This window comes from Lagenorhynchus albirostris, chromosome X, assembly GCF_949774975.1.
Source record: "Lagenorhynchus albirostris chromosome X, mLagAlb1.1, whole genome shotgun sequence".
Classification (NCBI taxonomy): domain Eukaryota; kingdom Metazoa; phylum Chordata; class Mammalia; order Artiodactyla; family Delphinidae; genus Lagenorhynchus; species Lagenorhynchus albirostris.
This window is the reverse complement of record NC_083116.1, coordinates 124,854,462-124,869,519: the sequence shown is the minus strand read 5'-3', so window position 1 is coordinate 124,869,519 and position 15,058 is coordinate 124,854,462. Positions and strand designations below refer to the sequence as shown.

General features: G+C 51.0%; 1 protein-coding gene across 2 annotated transcripts in view; it reads left to right on the top strand.

Moving 5' to 3' along the window:
* Window positions 1-763: 763 nt before the first annotated feature.
* Window positions 764-15,058, top strand: part of CLCN4 (chloride voltage-gated channel 4) — a 78,512-nt gene continuing 64,217 nt past the window's right edge. The window contains exons 1-2 of one of the 2 annotated variants that reach the window (XM_060136809.1): window positions 765-1,000; window positions 2,157-2,423. The gene's annotated coding sequence lies outside the window, so the exon portion shown is untranslated. Of the gene's footprint in view, window positions 1,001-2,156; window positions 2,424-15,058 lie in introns of both variants that reach the window. The other variant, XM_060136810.1, reaches the window with a different exon arrangement.

Genomic DNA, 15,058 nt, shown 5'->3' with positions numbered 1-15,058 from the left:
GTTACCATATCTGTTTTAATTCTTGTGTTGTACCGATGTCTTATAAACTTAACCAATCCTCTGTTTCTGGCCACTTAACTTGCTGCTGGTGCTTTGAGGTCATAAATAATACTGCAGCAATTCTTCCTTTCACGATTCTTTCCGTTCCTTTCCTTTTTTCCTAATGAGGCTAGTTCCTGGAGCAAATGACAGCAATAGCTGTCGGGGCCACTATGTTTCAACCCGTGCATATTTGCAAGGTTTTTGGTAGGAATTGCTAAACTGCCCACCAGGAAGACTGTTCAATTTACATTCTTATGGGGGGGTAATCTTTTTTTTTAAGTCCTTGCCAAAGGGACAGTTTCATGGGTGGAGGTGGAGGATGTCGGAAGTGATCTCATTCTGTTGAAAACTGTGCGCCCCAGTTTTATAGGCTTTTCCTTAATTGCCTGTTTGCTATAATGTTCTTCACACTTGAACAATCACCTGGAGAAGAAAAGGTGAAACCTACTGGCAAAAAAATCGCCCCACGACGAGGAAGGTGCCTCTGCTTGAGTCATTTCCGCCGAGCCGGAACACAGAGCAAGTCACTTCGGACCTCGGAGGGCATTTTATAGACCGCCCCGCGTCCCAGCTCCCGTCGATTCTTGGAACTCCCACCACCGTAGTCCCGGCAGCCCAACCCCAGCGGGCAGCGCGTCCCGTGTCGGGGACGCGGGGGTTCTCTGTGCACCCGGAGGAACCGACTGTATGAGGTTTGGAAGGGCCGGCCTCCAGAGCCGAGGTGACCCAGCCTGCCGGGCAGGGCTGAGTGGCTGGACGGAGCACGTGACGCTCGCAGCCTGGCTCTTGGCTCCGGGTAGTGGGGGCCCGCCCCGCGCGCCGAAGGCTGAAATCGGCTTTTGCCTCCGGCAGGAAAATGAGCTTGTCAGTTTCTTTCTCTAAGCGGACCCTCAACCCACTGGAGCAGGGGATTTCGGTAGCATTTAAATTTTATGTCTCAGGAATCTGAAAGCAAAAGGTAAGTTGCTTATCACTCAGAAAAACAAATGAGAGGAAGGACCTGGAATACTGTACGGCCACTTTGTTGATTTTTCAAATCGAGTTGAAAATAATCGATCGCTGTGCGAGACAAGGGCCATTATTTAGCCCCCAATTAGAGACTGACCTTCTGAACAGAAATGTGGTTAATCAGGAGGGGATGGTGGTAAAAGGGCCCGGGGTTAAATATAGAAGGACATGAAAGCTGCCGCAATAAATAGCAAGTAAGTAACCCTGGCCTGCTTGTGAAACAACCCATTTCACATCTCTTTCAGGGGCGCCAGCGAAGGGAATGTTAAAATTGCAATTTGAACTCAAACGAAAGGAAACTAATCTATATGAAACTGGAATACAAATAAAAACAGTTCCTGCTTTTGCTCTTTCACATTTCAAAAACGTTTATGTGGTTTGGCAAGAAACTTGATATCTTCACAGTTTAAGTCTGAAATATGCCATTTCAAATTTATGAAATGATCACAGTTGGAATTTTCTAAGTCCGTCTAGGCAAGGCTGTTTCAGTTGTGAATGAGAAATACTGACATTGTACATATTTTCTTTAATAGATGACTCACTTTCGCAGAATGTGATAAAAATTAGAAAACGTATAATAATGAGTTATTGCGAATTAACTTTCATGTCTGAGAGATCAAATTCTTTGCCAGAAGATTTAGGAAAAGACACAAGTACAACCGTGCTCATGCACTAGCGCTTTACTTTAAACAGTCAAATGTTCAAGTAAGAAGTATAACTACGTGGTGTCACTGTTGTTTTCTTCGGCAAAAACACGTTGATATTGGAATGCAGGTATTGAGAGTAATTACAAGCATTATTCATCAGTGCAATTAGTATTACATTCCACAGTGAATATGCTTCAAATTAATGTATTTGATATACGGTTTGAAACATGGACCCTCTATGCAAAATATGTATATGCATTCTGTATTTTAACTGTCATTTTGATTTGCACAAAATAGATTTATTTATTTAGTTCTCCATTGCATTTGATAAAGACTTCTTCAAAATAAAAGACTAAATTATTTCCTTTCATTACTAATCCCCTTATTGAAATCCTATTACCTGCGTGGAGCCTGGAGTCATTTGGGTCTCCCCTTCTGTGTGCCGTTTGTTTCCCACAGTTGGTGGAAGGCTAGGCCAGCTGCCCACACCAAACACACCGCCCTGAAAGGAGGCCAGAGCGAGGCTTCCCGGCCACTCGCTCCTCGCCTACAGGGACTTCCAGGGTCTTCCCCCGCCCCCCTCCCCTCCTCGCCCCGAGGGCGTCACGTGGCGGCGTGGGCCCGCCTCCCGGTGACGTCAGCGCGCTCGCAGCCGTTGAGCCGAAGAAAGGATGCTCTAGGATGCGGTGCAGGTGGGCGACCGGCCTGCGCCATGCGGCACTGCAGGTAAGGGACTCTGCAGGAGGAGCCCCTGCAGACCGTCGGCGAAAGTGGGGTTTCTGGCTGCTGCGGCTGCTGCAGGCACCAGGCAGCAGGGGGGCGCGGAGGGCGGTTGCTGCAGGCTCACGCGTGACTTGGGTCTTGGCAGGCGCACCCTGGGAAAGTGGGCACGGGCCAGACTGAAAGACCCGGGCCTCTTTCACAGGAGGGGAAAAAAATCAGGAATGATCACAGTACAGGCACTGTAAGGAGAGACAGGGGCTGCTCGTCAAAGATAACTGTCTACCGACGGTCATTGTGCTTCTTAAATAATGACACATTTACTGATTCTCCTTACAGGGGTTTGTCCTCAGTGGTCAGCCTGATTTCTTTCAAAGCCAAGCTGCTTTGCTTGAAATGGAATGGAAACTTCTTGGTTAGCATTTGAAGAGCTAGATGTGCGGTCTAAATTGTTTGGCATTATTTTGCAAGGTTCCGGCATTTAAAGGGGATATGTCAGAAATGTGTTTGTTTTCTCCGGGTGTTTTAAATAGATTAAAAAATAACAGTATCCAATAAAATAAAGCTTCCAATGTGCGTGTAGGAGAGTGCAAACCAGCTACATCTGTTAAGAACAAAAAGGTCTTTAGAAGGGGGTGGAGCTGGAAATGAACACCAAAAGCCATGAATTTCCAGTGTTCTTTTTAATTCCATTGCTAAGTAATTTGCTTGCTGAAAGAAGGGGCTTGATGACGCAGTGGCAGATGGAGGAGGGATCAGCTGACTTCAATTTTAGCAGGACAGGAAGGTGGGATTTTAATGGACTCTTTTGAGAGTTCAGGCCTGTGTTTACATTCCTTTCTCTGGTTCGCATACGACCCGAGGCCAGGACATGTGTGGGTACCCTTAGGAGGAGAATGTGGCGTTCTTTCCTGTAAAACGTGACCCCTCTGGAAGCCGTGGTATCACTGAATTGTATTGGAACTCACACCACGGATCATTTGACCCATCCAGCAACTGTGGGAGGACCTGTAAGGCAATGGTATTTTAGTTGATAATTAAATAAGGCATTTCTTTCAGCGTTTGGACACCCTGATGTGTTGCTGCAGTAATTCAGTAATTAATTTACTGCAGTTTTCTTCATTTGGTTCAGGTTGGCTATTAGAGTCAAGGTCCTCAGGCCCCTACCTTCCCTTGTCCCCCAGCCCAACCCTAGACAGAGCAGATGAGAGACAGATGTAGTAGAGACCTGATTCCACTTCTGGCTTTGGGACTGTGGAACCTGGGACAAGTCACTTTGTGTCTTTGGGAGTCAGTTTTCTTGTCCCCAGAGTGACCAAGGAATTTATATCAGGGTTTCTCAGCCTTGGCACTATTGACGTTTGGGGCTGGATAAATCTGTTTGTTGTGGGCACCGTCCTGTGCTCTGGAGGATGTTTGTTGAGCTGCATCACTGGCCTCCACCCACTAGATGCCAGTGGCCCCCGCCCCCCAAGTTGTGACAATGAAAAATGTCTCCAGACCCTGCCACTTGTTCCCTCGTGGGGCTCCATTGCGCCTGGTTGAGAACCACTGATTTGGACGATCTTAGATGTTCTGGCTCTGGTATTCTAGAATTCATTTTCCTATGATTTGTTTCATGCTGAGCCCTTGGTCAGAGATCCGATTCCCTTTCATGACGTTGTCAATGCAGAGACTTTTTTATGCTCTGGGGTTCCAGAAGTAGCTTCAGTCGGAAAGGGGAGGCGTGTTTTGTGTACCAGTCGTAGCTGGGAAGCCAGCTTGCCCGCGTGTCAGGGAAGGAGGGAAGAGCACGCGCAGTACACCAGCGTGTCGGGAACTGGGACAGACCAGGGTCCCCATCCTTATCTGCAAAAGTGGGAATAGGACCCGTGTGGAGGTGTCGAGGGGAGGGAGTGAGGTAACGCGGGTGCTGGTGCCCGTTGTGGCCGTCACGGTCACGCGCTTTACGCTCCAGTGTAGGACTGGCCGCTAAAGGTCTGGCTCTGACACTTCAGAGAGCGGCTTTTGCTGCACCACTTCACCCCTTGGAACCGTTGCCGAAAATGTAAATGGGGCTACTGTACTTGCTGGTCCTGCTTCTTTGGCTCTTGGGGGGATCAGATGGATGTAAGAGGGTCAGCAAGCTGGAAACTCCCGGGAGACAGGAAGCAGTCATGGCAGTGGCATTGCGAGGCATGGGCTATGTGTAGTGGGTTTGGGGGAGGGAGCTTATAATCAAACAATTATCCTTCTCCCTCCCACGGGCCTGGGACTGTGGTGTGCCCCTCCCCCAGTACCCTTGCCCTCAGCTCACTCTCTCTGCCTCTTCCTGGCCCCATAAAAATTGCTCGCCTGGGGGAGGGTTGGTTCTTTAGCGAGAAGGAGCCAGTGTGCAGAGGCCGGGGCACAGGCAGCCTCCTTTGTCCACTTCCAGCCATTTTCTTTACAGGTGGCGCCCACAGCCGGCCAGGTAGCTTGTCCCCAGAATGGCTTGGCACGCTATGTGGGTCATTGGGCGCTGTCTCTGCACCCAGTCAATGATGTGAAAGAAAATGAAAAAGGAGGAGGGCTTCCCTGGTGGCGCAGTGGTTAAGAATCCGCCTGCCAATGCAGGGGACACGGGTTTGAGCCCTGGTCCTGGAAGATCCCACGTGCCGCGGAGCAACTAAGCCCGTGCGCCACAACTACTGAGCCTGCGCTCTAGAGCCCGTGAGCCACAACTACTGAGCCCATGTGCCACAACTACTGAAGCCCGCACGCCTAGAGCCCGTGCTCCGCAACAGGAGAAGCCACTGGAGTGAGAAGCCTGCACACCGCAAGGAAGAGTAGCCCCCGCTCGCCGCAACTAGAGAAAGGCCCTGCACAGCAAGGAAGGCCTAATGCAGCCAAAAATAAATAAATAAAATAAATAAGTTAAAAAAGAAAATGGAGGCGGATCCTCCATCAAATGAGACTTAAGCGATGGAATCACTATCCTAGGCAGCCCTGCTGCTGTGACAGAATACCACACACCGGGTGGCTCATCAACGACAGACATTTATTTCTCACAGTTCTGGAGGCTGGAAGTCTGAGCTCAGGGTGCCCGCATAGCTGGGTTCTGGTGAGGGCTCTCTTCTGCATTGCAGATGGCTGCCTTCTTGTGTCCTCGCATGGTGGGAAGAGAGCTCTCTGGCCTCTTCTTATAAGGGCACTAGTTGCATCCTGAGTGCTCCATCTTCATTACTTAATCACCTGCCAAAGGCCCCACCTCCTAATACCATCACATTGGGGATTGGGATTTCAATATATGAATTCTGGGGGATACATTCAGTCCATGACAATAACCAGCTATAACTTGTGCCCTTGATTGGATCCTGGCTTGAACAAACGTCAGTAATAGGCTTTGGGGACACCTGGGTTATTTTTATGTGCCTGCCTCCTAGATCATGCGAGGAGACTGTTGTAAATTTGATTAGATGCCATAAGCTTGTGGTGTGGTAGGCACCCAGCTCAGCCACTCCTCATTCCTGACACAGAAACAGTGAGAGGAGACATGGTTGTTTCCTGCTGCCATGTTTCAGGGTAATTTGTTACACAGCAGTAGATAACTAACACGTGTATATGTACAGGACTCTTATTTTTCAGTGATGCATGCTGAAGTAGTTAGGGGTGAAGTGTCAATGAGAGCAATAAGTTACTTTTAAAGTGTTTTTTTTTTTTAACATTTTTGGAGATCTTTTTAATGTATGGCTGAATAGAAGACAGATGAATTCTCAAACCTGCTTCTGCATTCAGTCTGTTGCAGTATCACATGTCATGTAGCCTCTGGAAAATTCCACTGTACCCTCGAATGAGAATGGAAAAAGGCAAATAAAAATGTACAATTATTATAAGAATGTTTTTGGCAGCATGGACTCCCTTAAAAGGCCTTGGGGACCTCATGGTGTTCCCAGACTACACTTTGAGAACCACAATAATTTACTTTTAAACGGTTCAATTGAATGGAGAGAGAGCGAGAAGAGGCAAATACAGTCAAATAGGAACACTGGTTGAATCTGATTGGTGTTATTAATTGGACTCTTCTCCATAATGTGCTGTGTATTTGAAAATGTGCACAATAGAAAATTCAGAAGAAGGTAGAAAAGAAATATAGACTCTTGGACATGTGAGGGATTCTGATTGAGATCTGAGGGTGAAGCCCAAGCGGAGCATTCTTTTTGTTTTTTGTTTTTTTGCGGTACGCGGGCCTCTCACTGTTGTGGCCTCTCCCGTTGCGGAGCACAGGCTTCGGACGCGCAGGCTCAGCGGCTCACGGGCCCAGCCACTCCGCGGCATGTGGGATCCTCCCGGACCGGGGCACGAACCCGTGTCCCCTGCATCGGCAGGCGGACTCAACCACTGCGCCACCAGGGAAGCCCCAAGGGGAGCATTCTTAACCTGAGCTCCAGGTGCCCTTGACCGCACGAACCTGAGGCCCCAGGTGAGACCTGCTGGCCCGGAGGTTCCCAGCTTGCCCAACAGCCCTCCAGCCCTGCACCCTCCCAAACCAGACCCAGGGGGATTAGTTAGTGGCGAGGAGGGTGGGTGTGTATGAGCCCTCTGCAAATTCTGACGTGTGGTGGCCTTATTATCAAAGCCTTGCTTGACTGTATTGTCAGGGGCTGGCCAGAGATAAGTTGTCCTTTCTAAGGGCAGGGGTGGTTTCCTTTCTAGAGAGTGATAAGTAGTTTTTGAATGACTTGTTCTCCATCGAAATAGTAATAGATGCTTTCTGGGAGGATGTCACGCAGGATAAAGGCTATGGAAAGAAAACAAAGTCTCTTTCCCATTCCCGGTCCCCCATCCCACTTCCAAAGGCAACCACTGATAACTGTCTTATATACTGTTTCAGAAAATGTCTATGCAAATACATCCGTCTGTAGAATGTACGTAGCACTTTCCTTTTTCTTTTTTCTTCACTAGGATGTAATTTACATGGAATGAAATGCATGGATCTTAATTCAGTTGGTTTTGACCAACTGAAGAGAACATTCTTGGTACTCCCACAGGGCCTCATCTTGCCCTCCTTTAGTCAAATCCTCTGGCTGGAGGGTACCACCATGCTGATGTCTGTCAGCACAGTTTCCTTTCGCCTGTTCTTGAACTTCATATACCTGGAGTCCTATGATCTGTACACGCTTATGTCTGGCTTCTGCACTGAGCGTGATTGTGAGATTCAGCTGTGTTGTATCATGTAGCACTGATTCATTCATTCATTCCATTTTCTTGTGAAAGTACTTGGGAGAGTAATGTACTTGATAGACCTCGTTTCTCTTAGTCCTGCTGTTTGGAAGCTGTTGTACATCAGCTCGCTCACAGCATGTTCCAGAGTGTGGACGGTGTGCAAGTTTACTTAACCAGTCCCCTCTTGATGGGTGTGTGGATTCCTCAAGCTTTTGTAATCAATGCTTGTGGTATTATGCCAATGTAACAATGCCAAACAGGAAAAGACCTCTGGGATTAATTAAATGCATAGAATTTAGATGTTGGAAGCTAGCTAGCTTCAAAAATCAAAGCAACCCTTATATTTTACATATGACCAAGAGATGTCCCGAGAAGTCAGGTGACTTGTCCAAGGTCACGTGACCAGTGGCGACAGAGTTGGGGAACAGCCCAGGTCCCCCCCAGATGCCTTGTACAGAATGTTCTTTTTTGCACTATAGGCTCTGTGAGGGAAGGAACCGTGTGTGCTTTGTTCACCACTGTAAACCCAGCACATAGCACGTGGCAGAGTAAGTGCTCATTAAATATTCGTTGGATGAAAAATTAAGTGAAATGTTAGTACCCTGAGAAAAGACCACCGATATCCTGAGGACTACAGAGGCGTTTCCATGAGACGTGAGCCTTTATATTCATTCATTCATTCATTCATTCACTCACTCCCTCATTTACTTCTTTATTCACCCAGTATCTGTTGGGTCCCTGCTGTGTGTCTAGGCCAGGGTTTCTCACCCTGGACACTATGGGCTCTCGGGCTGGATGATTCTCTGTGGTGAGGGCTGTCCTGTGCACTGTAGGATGTTTAGCAGCGTCCCCGGCCTCCACCCACTCGATGTGGGTTGCAACCGTTCCCCACTTGTGACAGCTGAACTCCAGACATTGCCAAGTGTCCCCTGGTGGGCACAATTGCCCCCGGTTGAGACCTACCAGTCTGGGTACTGGGGTTTACCGTGGAACCAAATGGCCAAGGTTCGTGCCTCGGTGGAAGTGACATTCAAGTCAAGGAAAGAGAAGGTAACTGATAGGTTGTGCTGTCGCATGAAATACAGCGGGAGGCGGAGGGTGGGCAGTGGTGGATTCAGAACCCTGGTTAGACAGGGCGGTCACGGAGGCCCGTCTGAGGGCTCACATGTGACCAGGGACTGAGGGGGAGCCACGTGAACATCGAGGGGGCAGAGAGCTCGGGCTGAGGGAACAGCCAGTGCAAAGGCCCTGAGGCGAGGCAGCAAGGAGGTGGGCGTGTCCAGAGAAGAGCCACCCAGAGAAGCGTGGTGGGAGAGGTGCTTGGAAGGGTGGCTGGGCGGACCCTGTGGGGACTCGGAAGGAGTGGCACCAACCCTGGTGACTCTAGGTGCGATGGCAAGCCACTGGGTGCTCTTGGGTGGGAGAGTGACACTTCTGGACTTGTGTTTGAAAGGATGGCTGTGACTGCTGTAAGGAGAAGAGTCAGAGGTGGGAGAGCGCAGGGTGGCCAGCGAGGAGGTGGGGACGGTGGCCACGCGAGCGGTGACCTGGGTGGCCAGGTGAGCTGTAGCTTAGAGGACCGTGCCGTTAACTCATTTAGCAGCCACGTCGTGCTCGGAGCCAGGCGGGCCTTGGACATCAGAGGAGCACGTGTGGTCAGGTCACACTGTGAGTGTGTGATTACAGCGCCTCGAGCTGGAGGCCACCTGCCGCACCTGTCAGGACCGTGTCACCAGTGACGGGCGGCAGTTCGCAGGGACAGCAGAGGCGACAGCTCTCGTATTCCACATACGACACTGGAAAGGCTCCCCTTCCGGCCTCCTGCTGTGGATGAAGTCGCTCGAGCTTTCTCGCAGGCCCTTGAGCCCGCCGCCTGCCTCTTTCCCTCTGAACTGGCTGTTCTCTGTCTGGAGGGCTACGCCACACCCCGTGCTGGTCAGCCTGGCTCACCCACCGTCCACTGTCGCCGAGGCCTCCCGTGCAGGTCCTTGTGCCGGTCCTGAGAGCAGGGAGCTGGCCGTCGGTTGGACTGATGGAAGTTTGAGGCCAGAGCCTTCCCCGTTGGAGGTGACTGTCCCCCTCCTGGGGTCCCGTGCGGGGAGAGCCCCGCGGGCTAGGCCGGGCCCTCGACCCCCCGAGGATGCTGCGGGGCCCGCTCCCACCAGCGGCAGCGCTGATCCGGGGGTGGGGGTGGGGTTTGGCTGGAGGGAGCGTGACACAGACACGCGGAGTTCTGTTAATCCCCTCGGGAGGCCTGTTCCTTGCCCTGGTGCCCGGGGACCTGCTGACTCGTTTCTCGCGGCTGCTGTTGCTTCTCCTGGGCTCGCCCCGCACTTTTTACCACGTCTCTGGGGGTGGCCGGAGCTTACCTCCTGCCGGGATCTTAGCCTCCCTTCTGGGTCGCGATGGTCAGTGTAAAATTTATTGTTTCCATCCACCGGAGCCCTTGGAGGTGCTGGTTGGGTTAGGACGAGAGGGGCCACCGCAGCGATCCCAGACACATTATTTTCCTCTTAGCTCCGTCAGGCCTCCCACCAGCCTGCCTTTTGCCCAAAACATAGGAGTTGACTGACATTCAGCCCTCACCTTGGTAGCCCCGCTGGAATACGGTGAAGCCACCCCGTGGCCGTGTTCCCGCTGTGGCCTTGCTCTGAGGACACTGCGAAGGACGCCTCTAGGCTGCATTGGAGGACTCCGTGCATTTAACCTTCACGGAGATGCTAGTTGTGAGTGTCTGTGACATTGTTTTCATCCACGAGGGGGAGTAGCCCACATGAGCAGGAAGTAGATTGTTGCGGAGGAAGATGGTCTGCAGAGGTCCCAGGAGAGGGAGGGACACCGCGGCGTTTCTCACGGGCATCGTCTTCAGCCGCTGTTATGGGCCGATACTGTGTCTCTCAGAGCTCACATGGGTGAAGTCCTAATCCGTAGTACTTCAGAATACGACCTTACTTGGAGACGAGATCTTTATAGAGGTAATCAACTTAGAACGAGGCCATGAGGGTGGCCGCAGTCCAGTGTGACTGGGGTCTTTATAAGAAGAGGAGGTTTCTGCACAGACAGGCGCAGAGCGAAGAGGGTGTGAAGGGGCGCGTGGAGAAGACGGCCGTCTACCAGCCAGGGAGAGAGGCCTGGACGGATCCTGCCCTCACAGCCCCCAAGGAACCAATCCAGGCGTACTGTCGCCTGGATCTCAGGCTTCTGGCCTCCAGCATTGGGAGACAAGAAGTTTCTGCCATTTGAGCCACCTGGCCTGTGGGGTTGGTCAGGGCAACCCAGGTGAACTAATCCAGCGGTGTTTTCCGGGGCACACGAGCCATCGCCCACCCGGGAGGTTGGACGGTAACCCAGCAGCCTTTACTTGAGCGCTTTCCGCGCAGTTTAGGAGAGGCTTGGCGAGCAGTGCCCTCTCCGTGGAAGCAGGTAGCTCTTGGGTCCCGAGAGGAACGAGGCGTGTTCAGTCCTCTCACGACCCAAGAGGAAGGGCCCTCAGGGCCCCGGTGGGAATCTGGCTCCCCGCTCACTGTCTGTGGGACTTGGGCTTGAGACCTAACCTCCCCTCTGCCTCAGTTTGCTGATCTGTAACGTGGGCCTGAGGGTGACGGCATTTACTTCAGAGAGTGTCAGGAGCCCTGGTGGCGGATGCGTGTGAAGCGCTTAGGACGGGAGCCCTGTACAGAGTCGTTGTTGTTCTTATTACTGTGAGGAGGGGGTTTTGGGGACGGTCTCCATCCTTGGCCCTGGGTGCCGGGAACGCGGAGAACTCATGGCCATCTCCCTGCCCTCTGGTGGGGGGGATGTGAGAACAGAGTCCATTGCGTCACCGGAGGCCGTGTGCAGTTGGCCTCGGCCGCTTCCCAGCACGCAGGCCATGTTCCGAAAGGGGACACATAGCCGCGCAGCCCTGGGGCCACAGGAACTGTGCCACGGAGGGCGGCCGCGCCCTGCACCAGCTCGCCAGCCTCGGGGGGCAGAAGGGGTGCGGGAGGGCTGGGTGCTGGGCAGGGGCCAAGGGGGAAGCAGGAGGGGGAGGTAGAAGTGACCCTCCGCCTCTGTGCCCTCTCCAGGCACCATTTTGAAGCTGACAAACTTTAATTCTCACGTCTCTTTCTGCGCATCCTGCGGTCTGAGCTTTCTTCTCTTGGGGACGCCCGAGGGTGCCGTGGCCCTCGGCCTCTCGCCACGTGGCCACCAGGGGGCTCATCTCAGTGTCAGCGCTGCTGGGCCTAACCCCCCTGGGGAGCGCCGTGCGGTGGCTGGAGCATTGGCTAGAGGGGGTGGATGAAGCGTGGCCTGTCACCCGCCTAAAGGTGTCTGCATCTTGAAAGCGAGACTCCATCATCTCAAATGAATTTGAAGTTGCTGGGGTTTCAGGTGAGATGGCGAGGGGAGGGGAGGAGCTTTGACTAGTGGGGGAACTGGCCTCCAGGACGGGCCCGATGACTGCCTCCTGTGTTCATGGCCAGGTGCAGCCTCTCCCACACTGAGTCCCTCAGGGCTGACTGCCACCGGCGGGGTGCGCTGGAAGGGACGGCGTGTGACTCGCCAGGCTAGGTCATAAGAGACGGCTGCTTCCACCTCGCTCCCATGGAGCACTTGTTCTAGAGGAAGCTGACTGCCATGTCCTGAGGACGCTCAAGCAGTCCCGTGGAGGCGCAGGGTGCAGTGGAACTGAGCCCTCACGCCAACAGCCAGCACTGCCTTGCCTTCAGATGCCTGCGGCCCTGGGCGACAACCTCCTGAGAGACCTCGAACCAGAAAGACCCAGCCAAGCTGCTCCTGAATCCCCAGCCCATAGATACTGTGTAAGATTATATGTGTATGATTTTAAGCTGCTGAGTTCTGAGGTAGTTTGTTATGTAGCATTCTAGATAATAACACCTGGGGAGGAGAGGAGCTCCATGCACGATTTAGGTTATTGAGTGTAAGTTAGGGCATATTGATGATGAGCTCCAGTGTACTGATTTAAGTAAATGGACAACTGTGTATATTTCAGGAAAATGTCTACTTCCCTGTGGATTTTCATAGCCTGGAGACTTCAATCTCCACTAGCCCGCAAATGCCAGTGGGGTCTGGATGTCTGCTGTCACTTCAAGCACCCAGCATTGCAAATCTGGGATGTCACTTGCTTTGGGAGCATCTTCCCTTTTCTCCCTGCACCAGTGAAACGTGCTCCGGCCTGTAATGCAGCTTGGAGCCCATGTCATGGTGGGTTTGCCAACCCCAGTGCCTTTGCTCGGTCAGAGGGTTTAGACTTTGGACATGAATTATTTCAGTGGGAGATCAGTTTTTCTAGGTAGGTATTTTAAAACAGAAAGAAAGTAGTTCACAGGTGCTTGAGAGAAGTGTTGCAGCATGCCAACTAAAAAATCTAACTTTTGTACAGTATGGCGGTGAGATTTAATTCTAGTTGATGGGTCTTCTGGGTTGCCTTGAGTAATAAATCTTTTATTGAAATATATGTGCAGAAAAGTGTGTAAAGTGTAAGTGTACAGCTTGATGAATTTTCACAAAGTGATCACACCTGGGTAACCAGTGCCCAGATCAAGAAACAGGAAGTGGGACTTCCCTGGTGGCACAGTGGTTAAGACTCCTTGCTCCCAACGCAGGGGGCCCGGCTTCGATCCCTGGTCAGGGAACTAGATCCCACATGCATGCCGCAACTAAGAGTTCGCACGCCGCAACTAAGGAGCCCACGTGCTGCAACTAAGGAGCTGGCGAGCTGCAACTAAGACCCGGCACAACTAACTAACTAACTAAATAAATATTAAAAAAAAAAGAAAAAGAAAAAACGTGACCAGCCACCAGAAGCCACCCCCATGTCCGTTCTGGTCACTCCTCAGCCCAAGGGTAACTGCTGTCCTGATTAACTCCACACATTCGGTTTGCTTATTTGGAACTTTGTTTTAATGGACTCGTGTTCCTGTGTCTGGCCTTCCCTTGACATTGGGTTTGTGAATTTCATCCTTGTCAGTGAGTGTATGTAGTGGTAGGTTGTTCATCCTTGTGGTTGTGTCTAGTCACATAGTTTTCTCTGTATATAGGTGTCTTTTTTTCTGCTTTTAAGATATCCGCCTTTTCACTGGGTTTAGCAATTTGATTATGCCACTCCTTAGTGTGGTTTTATTCTATTATTTATTTGGGTGCTTGGGGTGTACTGATTCGCTGAGCTTCTTGTATCTGTGGGCTTGTAGTCTCGTAGTTTAAATCCTGTAGAACAGGATTTCCTAGAGTAAAAGTTCTGGGCCACAAATGAAAACGTATTTCAGAGAAATTTCTTGAGAGAATTTAAAGGGAGTTTTAAACCAATTTCCCTGTGACCTCCTCCACTTGGATAAGAAATGTGAAGTAGGGTTTGGCTCATCGGGCTGCTAAAGGGGCTGCCAACTCTTGGTGCTGCTACCCTGCTTCCCGCTGTGATGGGTCCAAAGTCCACTTCTTTGGGCTCCCAAGATTCTGGGTCAGATGCCTGTGGTTGGGTGTCAGCCAAGATGTTGGCCGGCGGCACCGAGGAAGAGATCTGTCTATATTTGTCAGCCCAGCTTTTTTCCTGGGTGAAAAGTAATAAGGGAATCATCAGGATGAATCGAGCAGTTAAAGAAACCCCCCGAACCTAGGAGGGGAAAGCAAGGCATGCCCTTCAGACTCGCGTTGCTACAGAGGATAAAACTGCAGACCATGGTGCATATGAAAGGCGATGCAGTCAAAGAGACGTGTCCCAACCTCTCATTTTCACGTCTAGTGACTTGAGTATGGTTTTCGTATTCTTTTTGTCCTGTGTATCCTCACAGGTAAGCTATCTTTCTTGTATGTATTTTTGAGTGTGCCTGTGCGGTGATGTCTCAAGCATTGAGCTGACTGCTTGATAACGTTTTCTATCTCTAGATGGATGTAATTTTGTTTGTTTTTTAAAAAAATGTTTATTTAAATGTTGATTTACAATGTTGTGTTAGTTTCAGGTGTACAGCAAAGTGATTCAGTTATACGTATATACGTAAATATATGTATTCTTTTTTTTACATTCTCTTCCATTACAGGTTATTACAAGATATTGAGTAGAGTTCCCTGTGCTATACAGTAGGTCCTCGTGGGTTATCTATTTCATATTTTAATCCCAGACTCTTAATTTATCCCTCCCTCCCCCTTTCCCCTTTGGTAACCGTAAGTTTGTGTTCTGTGTCTGTGGGTCTGTTTCTGTTTTGTAAGGAAGTTCACGTGTGTATCATTTTTTTTGGTTGTTTTTTTTTTTTTTTTTTTTTTGCGGTACGCGGGCCTCTCACTGTTGTGGCCTCTCCCGTTGCGGAGCACAGGCTCTGGACGCGCAGGCTCAGCGGCCATGGCTCACGGGCCCAGCCGCTCCGCAGCATGTGGGATCTTCCCAGACCGGGGCACGAACCTGTGTCCCCTGCATCGGCAGGCGGACTCTCAACCACTGCGCCACCAGGGAAGCCCCACGT